The following is a 23,635-nucleotide window of genomic DNA, read 5'->3' on the forward strand; positions in this document are numbered from 1 at the left end:
AAGCCAAGAACATAGAAGCCTACTCTAATATCCTTCTAAGAATTTTGTCAAGTATTTGGAGGGTATAACATAAAAACATAGAAAACTAGCTAGGAATATTAAATCCAAACAACCAATTGCAAACATCAATCAATAACAAATAGTAGAAGAAGCAATAAATCTGAAATACCTCAAATTGTATTAAATAGAAAATGAATCTAACATGAGAATTCATAAACTAAAGTAATTAACAAGGGAAATCAATAAACTAGAATATCAAGGCAAATAAAAGTAGAAGAGAAATCCTAAATCCTAAAACCTAATAGAGAGGAGAGAGCCCCTCTCTCTCCAAAAACTACATCTAAAACCTAAATTGTGTGAATGAGAAGTGAATGAATGATGAATGAATTTTCCCACTCTGCAGCCTCTAATATGTGTTTTCTAGGCTGAGAACTGGGTCAAAAACAGCCCAAAATCGCTGGGGACAATTTCTGATACGTACATCACGTGGCTCATGCGCGCGTACATGTCGCTTGTCTGCGCACTATCCATGCGTACGCGTGCTTTGCGCATGCGCGCCCTTAAACGCCAGGCCAAATAAGAGAAATTGTATATCGTTGCGAAGCCCCAGATGTTATCTTTCCAACGCAACTGAGACCACCTCATTTAGACCTCTGTAGATCAAGTTATGATCGAATGAGTGCAAAGAGGTCAAGGCTAACAGCTTTGCAGTTCCTTCACCTTCTTGTATTCCTTCCACTTTTGCATGTTTCATTCCATCCTCTGCGCCATTCCTACTCTGTAATCTCTGAAAACACTTAACACACATATCAAGGCATCGAATGGTAATGAGAGGGGATTAAAATTAGCTAAATTAAGACCAAAGAAACATGTTTTCAATCATAGCACAAAATCAGGAAGGAAAATGTAAAACATTCGAATTCAATAAATAAGTGTGAGATTAGTGGATAAAATCCACTCAATTAAGCATAAAATGTGCCACAAAATAGTGGTGCATCAGCTATCATAGAGGGAAAGAGCATAGCCATTATGACTTTATCACGCACATTGATATGGAAAGTAATTGAGAAAAAGAACGTCAGCATTCCTTTTCCATCGATGGTGATGTGTTTAGCAAAAGCAGCAGGGGTAGAATGGCGTCCGCAAGATATCATGTTCATGGTTCCTAAAGGCAACATGTTCATCCCTAGGGGCGATTTGGAAAAATTAACCACCCCTCCAAGAGGAAGACACCCACAGCACCACCACCAAGTCTACCAACCTCATCAACTGCTTTACCCATTCTCCGTCCTCATCCCGAATTGTTTGATGACATCTTGCACGATATCCACTATAAGGAGCATTTGGAGCAAAAGCGTTTCTAGTGGATAGCGGCAAGGTTAGAAGGAAGAGACCCCGGCCCAATTCCTTGATCCTTATCCGAGCCAGCTGGGGAGGAGTATGATGCAGTTGATCAACCCACTTCCGAGTCCACCAGCTGAAGGTGGCCCCCTTCTTCACTGCCCCGAAGCATAAGCATGCACGGAGGACTGTGCACATACTAAGTGTGTGGGAGGATCTATGATTCCAAGGGGGATAAAAATTTCTCCTTTCAAGATACTTTTGCAATGTTTTTTTTTTGTAGTACTTTTCCTCGTTTTGAGTAGTTTTATTATTTTTTTTTTACATTTCGCTTGGTTAGTTGTAAATATTTCTCTGTCGTATGGATCCTCAGTCATGATAGAATGAATATGTTGTTGAAACACCAAGGAATGTCCATGAGATCTTTTCTAGGGCGTACTGATGAGCGGATAATTTATACGCATTTTGACATTGTTTTTATATAAATTTTAGTATATTTTACTTAGTTTTTATTATATTTTTATTAGTTTTTATGCAAAATTTATATTTCAGGACTTTACTATGAGTTTGTTTATTTTTCTGTGATTTCATATATTTTCTGGCTGAAATTGAGGGATCTGAGCAAAAATCTGATTTAGAGGCTGAAAAAGGACTGCAGATGCTGTTGGATTCTGACCCTCCAGTACGCGAAATGGATTTTCTAGAGCTACAGAAGCCCAATCGGTGCGCTCTCAATTGCGTTGGAAAGTAGACATCTTGGGCTTTCTAGCAATGTGTAATAGTTTATATTTTGCCCAAGATTTGATGGCCTAAAATGGCGTCTATTCTGGCGTAAATCGCTAGAACTGGCACCAAAGCAGGAGTAAAACGCCAAGGAAAGTCTATGCACGTGAAAGCTTCAATGCTCAGCCCAAGCACACACCAAGTGGGCCCCAGAAGTGAATTTCTGCACTATCTACTTATTTTTGTAAACCCTAGTAACTAGTTTAGTATAAATAGGACTTTTTACTATTGTATTTATATCTTTAGATCATTTTTTGAGACTATCTTTGGATCACTTTTGATCTCTTGATAACGTTTTGGGGGTTGGCCATTCGGCCATGCCCGGACCTTCATCACTTTTGTATTTTCAATGGTGGAGTTTCTACACCTCATAGATTAAGGTGTGGAGCTCTGCTGTTCCTCATGAATCAATGCAAAGTACTATTGTTTTTTATTCAATTCACGCTTATTCTTATTCTAAGATATTCACTCATAAATCAACCTGATGGATGTGATGATCCGTGACACTCATCATCATCCCCCCTTATGAACACGTACCTGACAACCACTTTCGTTCTATCTGCGAGAGCTTGAGTGTGTATCTCTTGGGTTCCTGGTTCACGACACATGATTGCCTCTCCTGACAACAGAGCCTTTCAATTTCGTGAAATCAGAGTCTTCGTGGTATAAGCTAGAACCAATTGGCAGCATTCTTGAGATCCGAAAAGTCTAAACCTTGTCTGTGGTATTCCGAGTAGGATCTGGGATGAGATGACTGTGACGAGTTTCAAACTCATGACTGTTGGGCGCAGTGATAGTGCGCAAAAGGATCATTGGATCTTATTCCAATACAAGTGAGAACCGACAGATGATTAGCCCTATGTAACCCGTAGCCGGACCATTTTCATTGAGAGGACGGACGGTAGCCATTGACAACGGTGATCCCCCAACATACAGCTTGCCATGGAAAGGAGTATGAATGATTGGATGAAGACAATAGGAAAGCAGAAGTTCAGGAGCAATAAAGCATCTCCATAAGCTTATCTGAAATTCCCACTAATGAATTACATAAGTATCCCTATCTTATTTTATGATTTATTTATCTTTTAATTATCTAAACTCTCATAACATTCTGAATCCGCCCGACTAAGATTTATAGGATGACTGATGAGCGGATAATTTATACGCTTTTTGGCATTGTTTTTAGGTAGTTTTTAGTAAGTTCAAGCTACTTTTAGGGATGTTTTCCTTAGTTTTTATGTTAAATTCACATTTCTGGACTTTACTATGAGTTTGTGTGTTTTTCTGTGATTTCAGGTAAATTCTGACTGAAATTGAGGGATTTGAGCAAAACTCTGAAAAATGCTGACAAAAGGACTGCTGATGCTGTTGGATTCTGACCTCCCTGCACTCGAAATGGATTTTCTGGAGCTACAGAACTCCAATTGGCGCGCTCTCAACGACGTTGGAAAGTAGACATCCAGGGCTTTCCAGCAATATATAATAGTCCATACTTTATTCGGAAATTGACGACGTAACATGGCGTTGAACGCCAAGTTCATGCTGCTGTCTGGAGTTAAACGCCAGAAAAACGTCATGATCCGGAGTTGAACGCCCAAAACACGTCATAACTCTGGAGTTCAACTCCAAGAAAAGCCTCAGCTCGTGGATTGATCAAGCTCAGCCCAAACATACACCAAGTGGGCCCCGGAAGTGGATTTATGCATCAATTACTTACTCATGTAAACCCTAGGAGCTAGTTTATTATAAATAGAACATTTAACTATTGTATTAGAAGTCTTTGATCATTCGGTCTTGTGACCACATGGGGGCTGGCCATTCGGCCATGCCTGAACCTTTTACTTATGTATTTTCAACGGTGGAGTTTCTACACACCATAGATTAAGGGTGTGGAGCTCTGCTGTACCTCAAGTATTAATGCAATTCTATTTTCTTTTATTCAATTCTCTCTTCTTCTTATTCCAAGATATTCATTCGCACCCAAAAACATGATGAATGTGATGATTATATGACCCTCATTATCATTCTCACTTATGAACGCGTGTGATTGACAACCACTTCCGTTCTACATGCAACAGAGCTTGAATGTGTATCTCTTAGATTCCCCAACAGAATCTTCGTGGTATAAGTTAGATAGATGGCGGCATTCATGAGAATCCGAAAAGTCTAAACCTTGTCTATGGTATTCCGAGTAGGATTCTAGGATTGAATGACTGTGACGAGCTTCAAACTCCTGAAGGCTGGGCGTGATGACAAGCGCAAAAGAATCAATGGATTCTATTCCAACCTGATTGAGAACCGACAGATGATTAGCCATGCCGTGACAGAGCATAGGACCATTTTCACTGAGAGGATGGGATGTAGCCACTGACAACGGTGATGCCCTACATACAGCTTGCCATGGAAAGGAGCAAGAAGGATTGAGTTGAAGGAGTAGGAGAGCAGGCGTCCTTGAGCCATACAGTATCTCCATATGCTTATCTGAAATTCCCACCAATGAATCTGCATAAGTGTTCTATCCCTTTTATTATTTCATCTATTTTCTTATTATTAATTTCCGAAACCATAAACAATTTTAATCTGCCTAACTGAGATTTACAAGGTGACCATAGCTTGCTTCATACCAACAATCTCTGTGGGATCGACCCTTACTCACGTAAGGTTTATTACTTGGACGACCCAGTACACTTGCTGGTTAGTTGAACGGAGTTGTGTTCACTCGTGCCAATTTCAAATTCCATATAAAATAAAGAATACAATATTGTGAGTATCATACAAGTACAAAGAGCATGGATCACAATTTCGTCCACCAAGTTTTTGGCGCCGTTGCCGGGGATTGTTCGAGTATGAACAACTGACGGTTCATCTTGTTGCTCAGATTAGGTAATTTTTCTTTTCAAAAATCTTTTTCAAAATTTTTCTTTTCTTTTTCGTTTTCACAAACTATATTTTTCGAAAAAATTTAATAAAAATCCAAAAAAATCATAAAATCATAAAAAACCAAAAATATTTTGTGTTTCTTGTTTGAGTCTTGAGTCAATTTTTAAGTTTGGTGTCAATTGCATGCTTTTAAAAATTTTTCTTGCATTTTTCGAAAATCCCATGCATTCATAGTGTTCTTCATGATCTTCAAGTTGTTTTTGGTAAGTCCTCTTGTTTGATCTTGATGATTTCTTGTTTTATGTTGTTTGTTGTTTTTCATATGCATTTTTTGTTTGTTAAAGTCCATGCATTAAAGATTTCTAAGTTTGGTGTCTTGCATGTTTTCTTTGCATCAAAAAATTTTTCAAAATTATGTTCTTGATGTTCATCATGATCTTCAAAGTGTTCTTGGTGTTCATCTTGACATTCATAGCATTCTTGCATGCATTCATTATTCTGATCTAAAAATTTAATGCATTGAGCATTTTTGTTGTTTTTCTCTCTCATAATTAAAAATTCAAAAATCAAAAAAAATATCTTTTCCTTATTTCCCTCCAAATTTTCGAAATTTTAGGTTGACTTGGTCAAAAATTTTCAAAAATTAGTTGTTTCTTACAAGTCAAGTCAAAATTTCAATTTTAAAAAATCTTATCTTTTCAAAATCTTTTTCAAAATCATATCTTTTCCAATTTTTTTTTATTATTTTCGAAAATTTCAAAAAAATCTTTTTCAAATTATTTTCAAAATCTTTTTCTTATCTTTACATCTAATTTTCGAAAATTCACTAATAATTAATGTGATTGGTTCAAAAATTTGAAGTTTGTTACTTTCTTGTTAAGAAAGGTTCAATCTTTAAGTTCTAGAATCTTATCTTGTAGTTTCTTGTTAGTGAAGTAATTAAATTTTAATTTTTTGAATTAAATCTTTTTATCTTTTATTTTATCTTTTTCAAAAATTTTATCTTTTTCAAAATTTGATTTCAAAATATCTTATCTAACTCACTATCTTCTTATCTTTTTCAATTTTGATTTCAAATCTTTTTCAATCAACTAACTAACTTCTTGTTTGTTTCTTATCTTTTTCAAAACCACCTAACTACTTCTCCCTCTTCTATTTTCGAAAATATCTCTCTCTTTTTCAAAAATTCTTTTTAATTAACTAATTGTTTCATGTTTTAATTTTAATTACAATTTATCTCTAATTTTCGAAAATCACTAACCCCTTTTCAAAAATTATTTTCGAATATCCCTTCTCTTTTCTTCTTCTATTTAATTATTTAATTACTAACACTTCTCTTCACCTCTCTTCATCCAAAAATCCGAATCTCCTTCTTTAATCTTCTACCCCTTCCTTTTTCTACTAACATAAAGGAATCTCTATACTGGGACATAGAGGATTCCTCTTTCTTTTCTTGTTTTCTTCTCTTTCATATGAGCAGGAACAAGGATAAAGGCACTCTTGTTGAAATTGATCCAGAACCTGAAAGGACTCTGAAGAGAAAATTAAGAGAAGCTAAATTACAACAATCCAGAAACAACCTTTCAGAAATTTTCGAACAAGAGAAAGAGATGGCAGCCAAAAATAATAATAATGCAAGGAGAATGCTTGGTGACTTCACAAAGCCAACGTCTAAATTTGATGGAAGAAGCATCTCTATTCCTGCCATTGGAGCCAATAATTTTGAGCTTAAGCCTCAACTAGTTGCTTTAATGCAACAAAATTGCAAGTTTTATGGACTTCCATTTGAAGATCCTTATCAGTTTTTAACTGAGTTCTTGCAGATCTGTGAGACTGTAAAAACAAATGGGGTTGATCCTGAAGTCTACAGACTCATGCTTTTCCCTTTTGCTGTAAGAGACAGAGCTAGAATATGGTTGGATTCACAACCCAAGGATAGCCTGGACTCATGGGATAAGCTGGTCACTGCCTTCTTGGATAAATTCTTTCCTCTTCAAAAGCTGAGCAAGCTGAGAGTGGATGTTCAAACCTTCAAACAAAAAGATGGTGAATCCCTCTATGAAGCTTGGGAAAGATACAAGCAGCTGACCAAAAGATGTCCATCTGACATGTTTTCAGAATGGACCATATTGGATATATTCTATTATGGCCTCTCTGAATTTTCGAAAATGTCATTGGACCATTCTGCAGGTGGATCTATTCACCTGAAAAAAATGCCTGAAGAGGCTCAAGAACTCATTGACATGGTTGCAAACAACCAATTCATGTACACTTCTGAGAGGAATTCTGTGAACAATGGGATACCTCAGAAGAAAGGAGTTCTTGAAATTGATGCTCTGAATGTCATATTGGCTCAGAACAAAGTGTTGACTCAACAGGTCAACATGATCTCTCAAAATCTGAATGGATGGTAACATGCATCCAACAATAATAGAGAGGCAGCTTCTGAAGAAGCTTATGATCCTGAGAACCCTGCCATGGCAGAGGTTAATTACATGGGTGAACCTTATGGAAACACCTATAACTCATCATGGAGAAATCATCCAAATTTCTCCTGGAAGGATCAACAAAAACCTCAACAAGGTTTTAACAATGGTGGACATAATAGGCTGGGCAATAGCAAGCCATATCCATCATCTTCTCAGCAACAGACAGAGAATTCTGAACAAAACACTTCTAATTTAGCCAATATAGTCTCTGATCTGTCAAAGGCCACTTTCAGTTTCATGAGTGAAACAAGATCCTCCATTAGAAATCTGGAGGCACAAGTGGGCCAGCTGAGTAAGAAAGTCATTGAAACTCCTCCCAGTATTCTCCCAAGCAATACAGAAGAGAATCCAAAAGGAGAGTGTGGTGCACGAAATTGTGATCAATACTTTTCAAAACATAAACAATCCCTAGTAATGGCTCCAAAGACTTGGTGCTCAATACCATGGCATAAACACAACTTCGCACAACTAACCAGCAAGTGCACTGGGTCGTCCAAGTAATACCTTACGTGAGTAAGGGTCGATCCCACGGAGATTGTTGGTATGAAGCAAGCTATGGTCACCTTGTAAATCTCAGTCAGGCAGACTCAAATGGGTATAGTGATAAACGAATAAAGCATAAAGATAAAGATAGAGATACTTATGTATATCATTGGTGTAAGAGCTTCAGACAAGTGTATGAAGATGCCTTCCCTTCCGTCTCTCTGCTTTCCTACTGTCTTCATCCAATCCTTCTTACTCCTTTCCATGGCAAGCTTGTGTAGGGTTTCACCGTTGTCAGTGGCTACCTCCCATCCTCTCAGTGAAAATACGTCCCTGATGCTCTGTCACAGCATAGGCTAATCATCTGTCGGTTCTCAATCAGACCGGAATAGAATCCAGTGATTCTTTTGGCGTCTGTCACTAACGCCCCGCCCTCAGGAGTTTGAAGCACGTCACAGTCATTCAGTCATTGAATCCTACTCAGAATACCACAGACAAGGTTAGACCTTCCGGATTCTCTTGAATGCCGCCATCAGTTCTTGCCTATACCACGAAGACTCTGATCTCACGGAATGGCTGGCTCGTTTGTCAGGCGAGCACTCGGTTGTCAGGCGATCAACCATGCATCATGCAATCAGAAATCCAAGAGATAAACACTAAGCCTCATATGCTTGTAGAACAAGAATGGTTGTCAGTCACCTTGTTCATAGGTGAGAATGATGATGAGTGTCACTGATCATCACATTCATCAAGTTGAAGAACAAGTGATATCTTGGACAAAGAACAAGCGGAATTGAATAGAAGAACAATAGTAATTGCATTAATACTCAAGGTACAGCAGAGCTCCACACCTTAATCTATGGTGTGTAGAAACTCCACCGTTGAAAATACATAAGAACAAGGTCTAGGCATGGCCGAATGGCCAGCCTCCCAAATGATCTAAGATAGCATAAAATTAGAAGATAGCTACCAAGATGTCTAATACAATAGTAAAAGGTCCTACTTATAGAAAACTAGTAGCCTAAGGTGTACAAAGATGAGTAAATGACATAAAAATCCACTTCCGGGCCCACTGGGTGTGTGCTTGGGCTGAGCAATGAGCATTTTCGTGTAGAGACTTCTCTGGAGTTAAACGCCAGCTTTTATGCCAGTTTGGGCGTTTAACTCCCATTTAGGTGCCAGTTCCGGCGTTTAACGCTGGAATTTCTTGAGGTGACTTTGAACGCCGGTTTGGGCCATCAAATCTTGGGCAAAGTATGGACTATCTATATTGCTGGAAAGCCCAGGATGTCTACTTTCCAACGCCGTTGAGAGCGCGCCAATTGGGCTTCTGTAGCTCCAGAAAATCCACTTCGAATGCAGGGAGGTCAGAATCCAACAGCATCTGCAGTCCTTTTGAGTCTCTGGATCAGATTTTTGCTCAGACTCCTCAATTTCAGCCAGAAAATACCTGAAATCACAGAAAAACACACAAACTCATAGTAAAGTCCAGAAAAGTGAATTTTAACTAAAAACTAATAAAAATATAATAAAAACTAACTAAAAGATACTAAAATCATACTAAAAACAATGCCAAAAAGCGTACAAATTATCCGCTCATCACAACACCAAACTTAAATTGTTGCTTGTCCCCAAGCAACTGAAGATCAAATAAGATAAAAAGAAGAGAATATGCAATGAACTCCAAAAACATCTATGAAGATCAGTATTAATTAGATGAGCGGGGCTTTTAGCTTTTTGCCTCTGAATAGTTTTGGCATCTCACTTTATCCTTTGGAACTCAGAATGATCGGCTTCTTTAGGAACTCAGAATCCAGATAGTGTTATTGATTCTCCTAGTTAAGTATGATGATTCTTGAACACAGCTACTTATTGAGTCTTGGCTGTGGCCCAAAGCACTCTGTCTTCCAGTATTACCACCGGATACATACATGCCACAGACACATAATTGGGTGAACCTTTTCAGATTGTGACTCAGCTTTGCTAAAGTCCCCAACTAGAGGTGTCCAGGGTTCTTAAGCACACTCTTATTGCCTTGGATCACAACTTTATTTCTTTCTTTTTTCTTTCTTTTTCTCTTTCTTTTTTCGGTTTTTTTTTTTTTTTCGCTTACTTGCTTTTTTTTTTTTGTATTCACTGCTTTTTCTTGCTTCAAGAATCATTTTTATGATTTTTCAGATCCTCAGTAACATGTCTCCTTTTTCATCATTCTTTCAAGAGCCAACATTCATGAATCACAAATTCAAAAGACATATGCACTGTTCAAGCATACATTCAAAGAACAAAAGTGTTGCCACCATATCAAAATAATTAAACTGTTATAAAATTTAAAATTCATGCAATTCTTCTCCTTTTCAATTAAGCATGTTTTTATTTAAGAGAGGTGATGGATTCATAGGACATTCATAACTTTAAGGCATAGACACTAAGACACTCATGATCACAAGACACAAACATGGACAAACATAAAGCACAAAATTCGAAAAACAGAAGAATAAAGAACAAGGAAATCAAAGAACGGGTCCACCTTAGTGATGGCGGCTCTTTCTTCCTCTTGAAGGTCCTATGGAGTGCTTGAGCTCCTCAATGTCTCTTCCTTGTCTTTGTTGCTCCTCCCTCATGATTCTTTGGTCTTTTCTAATTTCATGGAGGAGAATGGAGTGTTCTTGATGCTCCACCCTTAGTTGTCCCATGTTGGAACTCAATTCTCCTAGGGAGGTGTTTAGTTGCTCCCAATAGTTTTGTGGAGGAAAGTGCATCCCTTGAGGCATCTCAGGGATCTCATGATGAGAGGGGTCTCTTGTGTGCTCCATCCTTTTCTTGGTAATGGGCTTGTCCTCATCAATGGGGATGTCTCCTTCTATGTCAACTCCAACTTGTAGAGTTCTTGGGCTATGACCTCATGAACTTCCACTTCTTCTCCAATCATGATGCTATGAATCATGATGGCCCGGTCTAGAGTAACTTCGGACCGGTTGCTAGTGGGAATGATTGAGCGTTGGATAAACTCCAACCATCCTCTAGCCACGGGTTTGAGGTCATGCCTTCTCAATTGAACCGGCTTGCCTCTTGAATCTCTCTTCCATTGTGCGCCCTCTTCACATATGATTGTGAGGACTTGGTCCAACCTTTGATCAAAGTTGACCCTTCTTGTGTAAGGATGTTCATCTCCTTGCATCATAGGCAAGTTGAACGCCACCCTCACACTTTCCGGACTAAAATCCAAGTATTTCCCCCGAACCATAGTTAGATAATTCTTTGGATCCGGGTTCACACTTTGATCATGGTTCTTGGTGATCCATGCATTGGCATAGAACTCTTGAACCATCAAGATTCCGACTTGTTGAATGGGGTTGGTGAGCACTTCCCAACCTCTTCTTCGGATCTCATGTCGGATCTCCGGATATTCACCCTTTTTGAGTGAAAAGGGGACCTCGGGGATCACCTTCTTCAAGGCCACATCTTCATAGAAGTGGTCTTGATGCACCCTTGAGATGAATCTATCCATCTCCCATGACTCGGAGGTGGAAGCTTTTGCCTTCCCTTTCCTCTTTCTAGAGGTTTCTCCGGCCTTGGATGCCATAAATGGTTATGGAAAAACGAAAAAGCAACGCTTTTACCACACCAAACTTAAAATGTTTGCTCGTCCTCGAGCAAAAGAAGAAAGAAGAGAGTAGAAGAAGAAGAAATGAGGAAGAAGGGAGTGGCTTATTTATTCGGCCAAGGAGGGTGAAAGTGGTGTTTAGGTTGTGTGAAAATGAAGGAATGAAGAAGGGTATTTATAGAGAGAGGGGAGATGGTGTTCGGCCATTATGGGTGGGTTTGGGAGGGAAAGAGGTTTGAATTTGAAGGGTGAGGTTGGTGGGGTTTTATGAAGGGTGGATGTGAGTGGTGAAGAGAAAGATGGGATTTGATAGGTGAAGGGTTTTTGGGGAAGAGGTGTTGAGGTGATTGGTGAATGGGGGAAGAAGAGAGAGAGTGGTGGTGGGGTCCTGTGGGGTCCACAGATCCTGTGGTGTCAAGGAAAAGTCATCCCTGCACCAAATATTGCTCAAAATCACGTTTTGAGCCATTTCTGGCGTTAAACGCCGGGCTGATGCCCATTCCTGGCGTTTAACGCCAGGTTCTTGCCCTTTTCTGGCGTTTAACGCCAGTCTGGTGCCCCTTTCTGGCGTTAAACGCCCAGAATGGTGCCAGACTGGGCGTTAAACGCCCAACTGCTAGGTTTACTGGCGTTTGAACGCCAGCAACTTCTTCCTCCAGGGTGTGCTGTTTTTCTTCCTGTTTTTCATTTTGTTTTTGCTTTTTCAAGGGATTTTGTGACTTCTTATGATCATCAACCTACAAAAATCATAAAATAACAAAAGAAAATATATAAAATATAATCATTGGGTTGCCTCCCAACAAGCGCTTCTTTAATGTCAGTAGCTTGACAGAGGGCTCTCATGGAGCCTCACAGATGCTCAGAGCAATGTTGGAACCTCCCAACACCAAACTTAGAGTTTGAATGTGGGGGTTCAACACCAAACTTAGAGTTTGGTTGTGGCCTCCCAACACCAAACTTAGAGTTTGACTGTGGGGGCTCTGTTTGTCTCTGATTTGAGAGAAGCTCTTCATGCTTCATCTCTATGGTGACAGAGGGATATCCTTGAGCCATAAACACAAAGGATTCTCCATTCACTTGAATGATCAGTTCACCTCTATCAACATCAATCACAGCCTTTGTTGTGGCTAGGAAAGGTCTGCCAAGGATGATGGTTTCATCCATGCATTTCCCAGTCTCTAGGACTATGAAATCAGTAGGGATGTAATGGTCTTCAATCTTAACCAAAACATTCTCTACAAGTCCATAAGCTTGTTTTCTTGAGTTGTCTGCCATCTCTAGTGAGATTTTTGCAGCTTGTACCTCAAAGATCCTTAGCTTCTCCATTACTGAGAGAGGCATGAGGTTTACACTTGACCCTAAGTTACACAGAGCCTTCTTGAAGGTCATGGTGCCTATGGTACAAGGTATGGAAAACTTCCCAGGATCTTGTCTCTTTTGAGGTAATTTCTGCCTAGACAAGTCATCCAGTTCTTTGGTGAGCAAAGGAGGTTCATCCTCCCAAGTCTCATTTCCAAATAACTTGTCATTTAGCTTCATGATTGCTCCAAGGTATTTAGCAACTTGCTCTTCAGTGACATACTCATCCTCTTCAGAGGAAGAATACTCATCAGAGCTCATGAAAGGCAGAAGTAAGTCCAATGGAATCTCTATGGTCTCATTTTGAGGCTCAGATTCCCATGGTTCCTCATTGGGGAACTCATTGGAGGCTAGTGCACGCCCATTGAGGTCTTCCTCAGTGGCGTTCACTTCCTCCCCTTCCTCTCCAAATTCGGCCATATTGATGGCTTTGCACTCTCCTTTTGGATTTTCTTCTGTGTTGCTTGGAAGAGTACTTGGAGGGAGTTCAGTAACTTTCTTGCTCAGCTGTCCCACTTGTCCTTCCAAATTTCTAATGGAGGACCTTGTTTCATTCATGAAACTTTGAGTGGTTTTGATTAGATCAGAGACCATGGTTGCTAAGTCAGAGGGGTTCTGCTTAGAATTCTCTGTCTGTTGCTGAGAAGATGATGGAAAAGGCTTGCCATTGCTAAACCTGTTTCTTCCACCATTATTGTTGTTGAAACCTTGTTGAGGTTTCTCTTGATTCTTCCATGAGAGATTTGGGTGATTTCTCCATGAAGAATTATAAGTGTTACCATAGGGTTCTCCTAGGTAATTCACCTCTTCCATTGAAGGATTCTCAGGATCATAAGCTTCTTCCTTAGATGAAGCATCCTTAGTACTGCTTGGTGCATTTTGCATTCCAGACAGACTTTGAGAGATCAAATTGACTTGTTGAGTCAATATTTTATTCTGAGCCAATATGGCATTCAGAGTATCAATCTCAAGAACTCCTTTCTTCTGACTTGTTCCATTGTTCACAGGATTTCTTTCAGAAGTGTACATGAATTAGTTATTTGCAACCATTTCAATGAGCTCTTGAGCTTCTGTAGGCGTCTTCTTCAGATGAAGAGATCCTCCAGCAGAGCTATCCAAGGACATCTTAGATAGTTTAGAGAGGCCATCATAGAAAATACCTATGATGCTCCATTCAGAAAGCATGTCTGAGGGACATTTTCTGATCAATTGTTTGTATCTTTCCCAAGCTTCATAGAGGGATTCTCCATCCTTCTGTCTGAAGGTTTGGACTTCCACTCTAAGCTTACTCCATCTTTGTGGTGGAAAGAACTTTGCCAAGAAGGCATTGACTAGCTTTTCCCAAGAATCCAGGCTTTCCTTAGGTTGAGAGTCCAACCATATTCTAGCTCTGTCTCTTACAGCAAAAGGGAATAGCATCAGTCTGTAGACCTCAGGGTCAACCCCATTAGTCTTGACTGTGTCACAGATTTGCAAGAATTCAGCTAAGAACTGATGAGGATCTTCCATTGGAAGTCCATGGAACTTGCAATTCTGTTGCATTAGAGAAACTAACTGAGGCTTAAGCTCAAAGTTGTTTGCTCCAATGGCAGGGATAGAGATGCTTCTCCCATAGAAATCGGGAGTAGGTGCAGTAAAGTCACCCAGCACCTTCCTTGCATTGTTTGCATTATTGTTGTTTTCGGCTGCCATGTCTTCTTCTTCTTTGAAGAATTCGGTCAGGTCCTCTAAAGAGAGTTGTGCTTTGGCTTCTCTTAGCTTTCTCTTCAAGGTCCTTTCGGGTTCAGGGTCAGCTTCAACCAGAATGCCTTTGTCTCTTCTCCTGCTCATATGAAAGAGAAGAGAACAAGAAAATGTGGAATCCTCTATGTCACAGTATAGAGATTCCTTGAGGTGTCAGAGGAAAAGAGAAATAGAAAGAAGAAGGAGAAGAAGAATTCGAACTTTAACTAAATAAGGTTCGAATTGTGCATTGAGAAGGAGTGGTACTCCATAAATAGAAGGATGTGGGAAGAAGGGAAGAAGATTTTTGAAAATTCAATTAAAAAGATTTTGAAAACATTTTGAAAAACACTTAATTGATTTTCGAAAATAAAAGTGGAAAAGAAATCAAGTGATTTTTGAAAAAGGATTTGAAATTAGAAGTTAAAAAGATTTGATTGAAAACTTATTTTGAAAAAGATGTGATTGAGAAGATATGATTTGAAAACAATTTTTAAAAAAAAGATTTGATTTGAAAAACATTTTTTTTAAAAAGATTTGATTTTTAAAAAAAATGATGACTTGCCTAACAAGAAAAGATATGATTCAAAACATTAAACCTTTCTCAACAGAAAAGGCAACAATCATGAGATGTTCAATCAAATCATTAATTGTTAGTAAGTATCTTTGAAAAAGGAAAGAAATTGATTTTGAAAACATTTGATTGAAAAGATATGATTTGAAAAAGATTTGATTTTGAAAAACTTTGAAAACTTGAAAAAAAAAAATTTGATTAGAAAAACAAAATCTCCCCCTAGCACCATCCTGGCGTTAAACGCCCAGAATGGTATCCATTCTGGCGTTTAACGCCCAAAATGCACTCTTTTTGGGCGTTAAACGCCCAACCAGGTATCCTGGCTGGCGTTTAAACGCTAGTCTGCCTTCTTCACTGGGCATTTTCGAATGCTCAGCTTTTTCTGTATAATTCCTCTGCAGTATGTTCTGAATCTTCAATTCCTTGTGTTATTGACTTGAAAAAGACACAAATTAAAAATATTTTTGGATTTTAATAATCAAAATGCAACAAGAATCAAATAACAATGCATGCAAGACACCAAACTTACAGTTTGTATACTACTGACACTATATGAGACACATAAACTCAAGTCAAAAGAATTCAAAGATCAGAGTAAGAAATCATCAAGAATTACTGAAGATCCTTAAGAACATGAATGAATGCATGCAATGACACCAAACTTAAGATGAGACACTAGACTCAAGCAAGAAACATCAAATATTTTGGTTTTATGATTTTGTGAAATTTTTTTTGTGATTTTCGAAAATTAAGTGGAAAAAGATATCAAAATTCTTAATGAGAATTCCAGGAATCAGTGCAATGCTAGTCTAAGACTCCGGTCCAGGAATTAGACATGGCTTCACAGCCAGCCAAGCTTTCAAAGAAAGCTTCGGTCCAAAACACTAGACATGGCCAAAGGCCAGCCAAGCCTTAGCAGATCACTGCTCCAAAAGCAAGATCAACAAGCTCTTGTGATGATAAGTTGAAACCTCGGTCCAATGAAATTAGACATGGCTTTACAGCCAGCCAGATTTCAGCAAATCATCATGAAACTCTAGAATTCATCTTCAAGAATTTCGAAAAAAATAAATGCCTAATCTAAGCAACAAGATGAACCGTCAGTTGTCCATACACAAGAACAATCCCCGGCAACGGCGCCAAGAACTTGTGCACGAAATTGTGATCAATACTTTTCAAAACATAAACAATCCCTAGTAATGGCTCCAAAGACTTGGTGCTCAATACCATGGCATAAACACAACTTCGCACAACTAACCAGCAAGTGCACTGGGTCGTCCAAGTAATACCTTACGTGAGTAAGGGTCGATCCCACGGAGATTGTTGGTATGAAGCAAGCTATGGTCACCTTGTAAATCTCAGTCAGGCAGACTCAAATGGGTATAGTGATAAACAAATAAAGCATAAAGATAAAGATAGAGATACTTATGTATATCATTGGTGTAAGAGCTTCAGACAAGTGTATGAAGATGCCTTCCCTTCCGTCTCTCTGCTTTCCTACTGTCTTCATCCAATCCTTCTTACTCCTTTCCATGGCAAGCTTGTGTAGGGTTTCACCGTTGTCAGTGGCTACCTCCCATCCTCTCAGTGAAAATACGTCCCTGATGCTCTGTCACAGCATAGGCTAATCATCTGTCGGTTCTTAATCAGACCGGAATAGAATCCAGTGATTCTTTTGGCGTCTGTCACTAACGCCCCACCCTCAGGAGTTTGAAGCACGTCACAGTCATTCAGTCATTGAATCCTACTCAGAATACCACAGACAAGGTTAGACCTTCCGGATTCTCTTGAATGCCGCCATCAGTTCTTGCCTATACCACGAAGACTCTGATCTCACGGAATGGCTGGCTCGTTTGTCAGGCGAGCACTCGGTTGTCAGGCGATCAACCATGCATCATGCAATCAGAAATCCAAGAGATAAACACTAAGCCTCATATGCTTGTAGAACAAGAATGGTTGTCAGTCACCTTGTTCATAGGTGAGAATGATGATGAGTGTCACTGATCATCACATTCATCAAGTTGAAGAACAAGTGATATCTTGGACAAAGAACAAGCGGAATTGAATAGAAGAACAATAGTAATTGCATTAATACTCGAGGTACAGCAGAGCTCCACACCTTAATCTATGGTGTGTAGAAACTCCACCGTTGAAAATACATAAGAACAAGGTCTAGGCATGGCCGAATGGCCAGCCTCCCAAATGATCTAAGATAGCATAAAATTAGAAGATAGCTACCAAGATGTCTAATACAATAGTAAAAGGTCCTACTTATAGAAAACTAGTAGCCTAAGGTGTACAAAGATGAGTAAATGACATAAAAATCCACTTCCGGGCCCACTGGGTGTGTGCTTGGGCTGAGCAATGAAGCATTTTCGTGTAGAGACTTCTCTTGGAGTTAAACGCCAGCTTTTATGCCAGTTTGGGCGTTTAACTCCCATTTAGGTGCCAGTTCCGGCGTTTAACGCTGGAATTTCTTGAGGTGACTTTGAACGCCGGTTTGGGCCATCAAATCTTGGGCAAAGTATGGACTATCATATATTGCTGGAAAGCCCAGGATGTCTACTTTCCAACGCCGTTAAGAGCGCGCCAATTGGGCTTCTGTAGCTCCAGAAAATCCACTTCGAATGCAGGGAGGTCAGAATCCAACAGCATCTGCAGTCCTTTTGAGTCTCTGGATCAGATTTTTGCTCAGACTCCTTAATTTCAGCCAGAAAATACCTGAAATCACAGAAAAACACACAAACTCGTAGTAAAGTCCAGAAAAGTGAATTTTAACTAAAAACTAATAAAAATATAATAAAAACTAACTAAAAGATACTAAAATCATACTAAAAACAATGCCAAAAAGCGTACAAATTATCCGCTCATCAGAGTGCAAAGCCATTGACATAGTCAATATGGCCGAATGCATAGGGGAGGAGAAGGACGAAAATCCTAGTGAGGAAGACCTTCTGGGACGTCCCTCAAGCAAGAAGGAGTTTCCTATTAAGAATCCAAAGGAATCTGAGGCTCATACAGAGACCATAGAGATTCCATTGAATCTCCTTCTGTCATTCATGAGCTCTGAAGACTATTCATCCTCTGAAGAGGATGAAGATGTAACTGGAGAGAGCAAGTTGCTCAATATTTAGGAGCTATCATGAAGCTGAATGCCAAATTGTTTGGTAATGAGACTTGGGAAAGTGAACCTCCCTTGCTCATTAATGAACTGGATACTTGGATTCAGAAAATTCTACCTCAAAAGAAACAAGATCCTGGCAAGTTCTTAATACCCTGTACCATAGGCACCATGATCTTTGAAAAAGCTCTGTGTGATCTGGGGTCAGGGATAAATTTAATGCCACTCTCTGTAATGGAGAAGCTGGGGATCATTGAGGTACAACCTGCCTTGTTCTCATTACAACTGGCTGACAAGTCATTGAGACAAGCCTATGGAATAGTAGAGGACGTGCTAGTAAAGGTTGAAGGCCTTTACATCCCTGCTGATTTCATAATCTTAGACACTAGGAAGGAAGAGGATGATTGCATCATCCTTGGAAGACCTTTCCTAGCCACAGCAGGAGCTGTGATAGATGTAAACAGAGGTGAGTTAGTCCTTCAATTGAATGGGGACTACCTTGTGTTTAAGGCACATGGCCATCCCTCTGTGACAAAAGAGAGTAAGCATGAAGAGCTTCTCTCAGTTCAGAGTCAAGAAGAGCCCACACAGTCAAACTCTAAGTTTGGTGTTGTGAGGCCACAACCAAACTCTAAGTTTGGTGTTAAGATCCCATATCCAAACTCTAAGTTTGGTGTGGATAACTATACAACATTGACCTGATCACCTTGTGGCTCCATGAGAGCCACTGTCAAGGTATTGACATTAAAGAAGCGCTTGTTGGGAGGCAACCCAATTTTATTTATTTAATTTCTATTTTATTTTATTGTTATTTTGTGTTTTCTTAGGTACATGATCATGAGGAGTCACGAAAAAATCATAAAAATTAAAAACAGAATCAAAAATAGCAGAAGAAAAAATTTTCACCCTGGAGGACGCACAGGCTGGCGTTCAACGCCAGTAAGGTGCATCTGGCTGGCGTTCAACGCCAGAACAGAGCATCATTCTGGCGCTGAACGCCAGAAACAAGCAACATTCTGGCGCTGAACGCCAGAAATGTGCCCAGAGAGGAAAAACTGGCGCTGAACGCCAGTAATAAGCATGAAACTGGCGTTCAACGCCAGAAACATGCTTTACATGGGCGTTGAATGCTCAGAATGTGCACCAATGGGCGTTTAAACGCCAGAATGCTGCGCGAAGGCATTTTACATGCCTATTTTGGTGCAGGGATGGAATTCCTTAACACCTCAGGATCTGTGGACCCCACAGGATCACCTCAGGATCTGTGGACCCCACAGGATCCCCACCTAACATATTCCCACCTTACCTTTTAATCCTAATCACACTCTCCTAATCCAAAATCACTCTTCCCCATGTCACACTTCCCAACACCTTTCACCAATCACCTCAACTCCTCTTCCCAATTACCCCATTCACCACTCACATCCACCCACTCTTCCCCATAAACCCCACCTACCTTCAAAAATTCAAACCAATTTCCCTCCCATTCCCACCCAAATGGCCGAACCTACCTTCCCCCCTTTCCCTATAAATACCCTTCCATTCTACTTCATTTTCACACAACACAACCCCTCCTTCTTCACCTAAAGCCGAAACTACCTCTCTCCCTCTCTACCACATTTTCTTCTTCTTCTTCTTCTCTTCTTTCTTTTATTGCTCGAGGGCGAGCAATATTTTAAGTTTGGTGTGGTAAAAGCATAAGCTTTTTTTTTGTTTTTCCATTACCAATGACACCTAAGGCCGGAGTATCCTCTAGAAAAGGAAAAGGGAAGACAAAAGCTTCCACCTCCGAGTCATGGGAGATGGAAAGATTCATCTCCAAGAGCCATCAAGACCACTTCTATGATGTTGCGGCAAAGAAGAAGGTGATCCCTAAGGTCCCTTTCAAGCTCAAGAAGAATGAGTATCCGGAGATCCGACATGAAGTTCAAAGAAGAGGTTGGGAAGTCTTAACCAACCCCATGCAACAAGTCGGAATCTTAATGGTTCAAGAGTTCTATGCCAATGCATGGATCACTAGGAACCATGACCAAGGTATGAACCCAAGTCCAAAGAATTATCTCACAATGGTTAGGGGGAAATACTTGGATTTCAGTCCGGAAAATGTAAGGTTGGCATTCCACTTGCCTATGATGCAAGGTGATGAACGCCCCTACACTAGAAGGGTCAACTTTGATCAAAGGTTGGACCAAGTCCTTATGGACATTTGTGTGGAAGGAGCTCAATGGAAGAGAGACTCTAAAGGCAAGCCAGTCCAACTAAGAAGACTGGACCTCAAGCCTATAGCTAGAGGATGGTTGGAGTTCATTCAACGCTCCATCATTCCTACTAGTAACCGATCTGAAGTTACTGTGGATCGGGCCATCATGATTCATAGCATCATGATTGGAAAGGAAGTAGAAGTTCATGAGGTCATCTCCAATGAAATCTACAAAATAGCCGACAAGCCCTCACCTATGGCACGGCTAGCTTTTCCTCACCTTATTTGCCATCTATGTTACTCAGCTGGAGTTATCATAGAAGGAGATGTCTCCATTGAAGAAGACAAGCCCATCACCAAGAAAAGGATGGAGCAAGCAAGAGAAGCCCCTCACGGCCCTCAAGAGGTGCATGAGGAAGCTCATCATCAAGAAATCCCTGAGATGCCTCAAGGGATGCACTTTCCTCCAAACAACTATTGGGAGCAACTCAACACCTCCTTAGAAGATTTAAGCCACAATGTGGAACAATTAAGGGTGGAACATCATGAGCACTCCATCATTCTCCAAGAAATAAGAGAAGATCAAAGAGCAATGAGGGAGGAGCAACAAAGGCAAGGAAGGGACATAGAAGAGCTAAAGAACATCATTGGTCCTTCAAGAAGAAGACGCCACTAGAGGTGGATTCATTCCTTGTTCTTTATTTCTTTCTGTTTTCGATTTTTTAGTATTGTGTTTATCTATGTTTTGTGTCTTTATTTCATGATCATTAGTATGTAACCATGCCTTAAAGCTATGAATAAATTCCATTAATCATTCACTTCTCTTAAAAAGAAAAATGTTTTAATTCAAAAGAACAAGAAGTACATAAATTTCGAAAATAGCTCTTGAATTTAGTTTAATTATATTGATGTGGTGACAATACTTTTTGTTCTCTGAATGAATGCTTGAACAGTGCATATGTCTTTTGATCTTGTTGTTTATGAATGTTAAAATTGTTGGCTCTTGAAAGAATGATGAACAAAGAGAAATGCTATTGATGATCTGAAAAATCATGAAATTGATTCTTGAAGCAAGAAAAAGCAGTGAAAAAGAAGAAGCATTCGAAAAAAAAAAAGAGAATATAGAAAAAGAAGGAGCAGTAGAAAAAGCCAATAGCCCTTAAAACCAAAAGGCAAGGGTAAAAAGGATCCAAGGCTTTGAGCATCAATGGATAGGAGGGCCCAAAGAAATAAAATCCAGGCCTAAGCGGCTAAATGAAGCTGTCCCTAACCATGTGCTTGTGTCATGAAGGTCCAAGTGAAAAGCTTGAGACCAAGTGGTTAAAGTCGTGATCCAAGGCAAAAGAGTGTGCTTAAGAGCTCTGGACACCTCTAACTGGGGACTCTAGCAAAGCTGAGTCACAATCTGAAAAGGTTCACCCAGTTATGTGTCTGTGGCATTTATGTATCCGGTGGTAATACTGGAAAACAAAGTGCTTAGGGCCACGGCCAAGACTCATAAGTAGCTGTGTCCAAGAATCAACATGCTTAACTAAGAAAGTCAATAACACTATCCGAAATTCTAAGTTCCTAGAGAAGCCAATCATTCAAAACTTCAAAGGAAAAAGTGAGATGCCAAAACTGTTCAGAAGCAAAAAGCTACAAGTCCCGCTCATCTAATTATAATTAATATTCATTGATATTCTGGAATTTATAGTATATTCTCTTCTTTTTATCCTAATTGATTTTCAGTTGCTTGGGGACAAGCAACAATTTAAGTTTGGTGTTGTGATGAGCGGATAATTTATACGCTTTTTGGCATTGTTTTTAGGTAGTTTTTAGTAAGTTCAAGCTACTTTTAGGGATGTTTTCCTTAGTTTTTATGTTAAATTCACATTTCTGGACTTTACTATGAGTTTGTGTGTTTTTCTGTGATTTCAGGTAAATTCTGACTGAAATTGAGGGATTTGAGCAAAACTCTGAAAAAGGCTGACAAAAGGACTGCTGATGCTGTTGGATTCTGACCTCCCTGCACTCGAAATGAATTTTCTGGAGCTACAGAACTCCAATTGGGGCGCTCTCAATGGCGTTGGAAAGTAGACATCCAGGGCTTTCCAGCAATATATAATAGTCCATACTTTATTCGGAAATTGACGACGTAACTTGGCGTTGAACGCCAAGTTCATGCTGCTATCTGGAGTTAAACGCCAGAAAAACGTCATGATCCGGAGTTGAACGCCCAAAACACGTCATAACTCGGAGTTCAACTCCAAGAAAAGCCTCAGCTCGTGGATTGATCAAGCTCAGCCCAAACATACACCAAGTGGGCCCCGGAAGTGGATTTATGCATCAATTACTTACTCATGTAAACCCTAGGAGCTAGTTTATTATAAATAGAACATTTAACTATTGTATTAGAAGTCTTTGATCATTCGGTCTTGTGACCACATGGGGGCTGGCCATTCGGCCATGCCTGAACCTTTTACTTATGTATTTTCAACGGTGGAGTTTCTACACACCATAGATTAAGGGTGTGGAGCTCTGCTGTACCTCAAGTATTAATGCAATTCTATTTTCTTTTATTCAATTCTCTCTTCTTCTTATTCTAAGATATTCATTCGCACCCAAGAACATGATGAATGTGATGATTATATGACCCTCATTATCATTCTCACTTATGAACGCGTGTGATTGACAACCACTTCCGTTCTACATGCAACAGAGCTTGAATGTGTATCTCTTAGATTCTCCAACAGAATCTTCGTGGTATAAGTTAGATAGATGGCGGCATTCATGAGAATCTGGAAAGTCTAAACCTTGTCTATGGTATTCCGAGTAGGATTCTAGGATTGAATGACTGTGACGAGCTTCAAACTCCTGAAGGCTGGGCGTGATGACAAGCGCAAAAGAATCAATGGATTCTATTCCAACCTGATTGAGAACCGACAGATGATTAGCCATGCTGTGACAGAGCATAGGACCATTTTCACTAAGAGGATGGGATGTAGCCACTGACAACGGTGATGCCCTACATACAGCTTGCCATGGAAAGGAGCAAGAAGGATTGAGTTGAAGGAGTAGGAGAGCAGGCGTCCTTGAG

At 39.7% G+C, this 23,635-nt stretch overlaps 1 non-coding gene across 1 annotated transcript; it reads left to right on the forward strand.

Moving 5' to 3' along the window:
• Positions 1 to 14,118: 14,118 nt before the first annotated feature.
• On the forward strand, positions 14,119 to 14,226 carry LOC130958626 (small nucleolar RNA R71). Its single transcript, XR_009077739.1, has one exon. It is a non-coding gene; the product is annotated as a small nucleolar RNA R71 (small nucleolar RNA).
• The last annotated feature ends 9,409 nt before the right edge of the window (positions 14,227 to 23,635 follow it).

This window comes from Arachis stenosperma, chromosome 10 (assembly GCF_014773155.1).
Source record: "Arachis stenosperma cultivar V10309 chromosome 10, arast.V10309.gnm1.PFL2, whole genome shotgun sequence".
In the NCBI taxonomy this organism is placed as follows: Eukaryota; Viridiplantae; Streptophyta; class Magnoliopsida; order Fabales; family Fabaceae; genus Arachis; species Arachis stenosperma.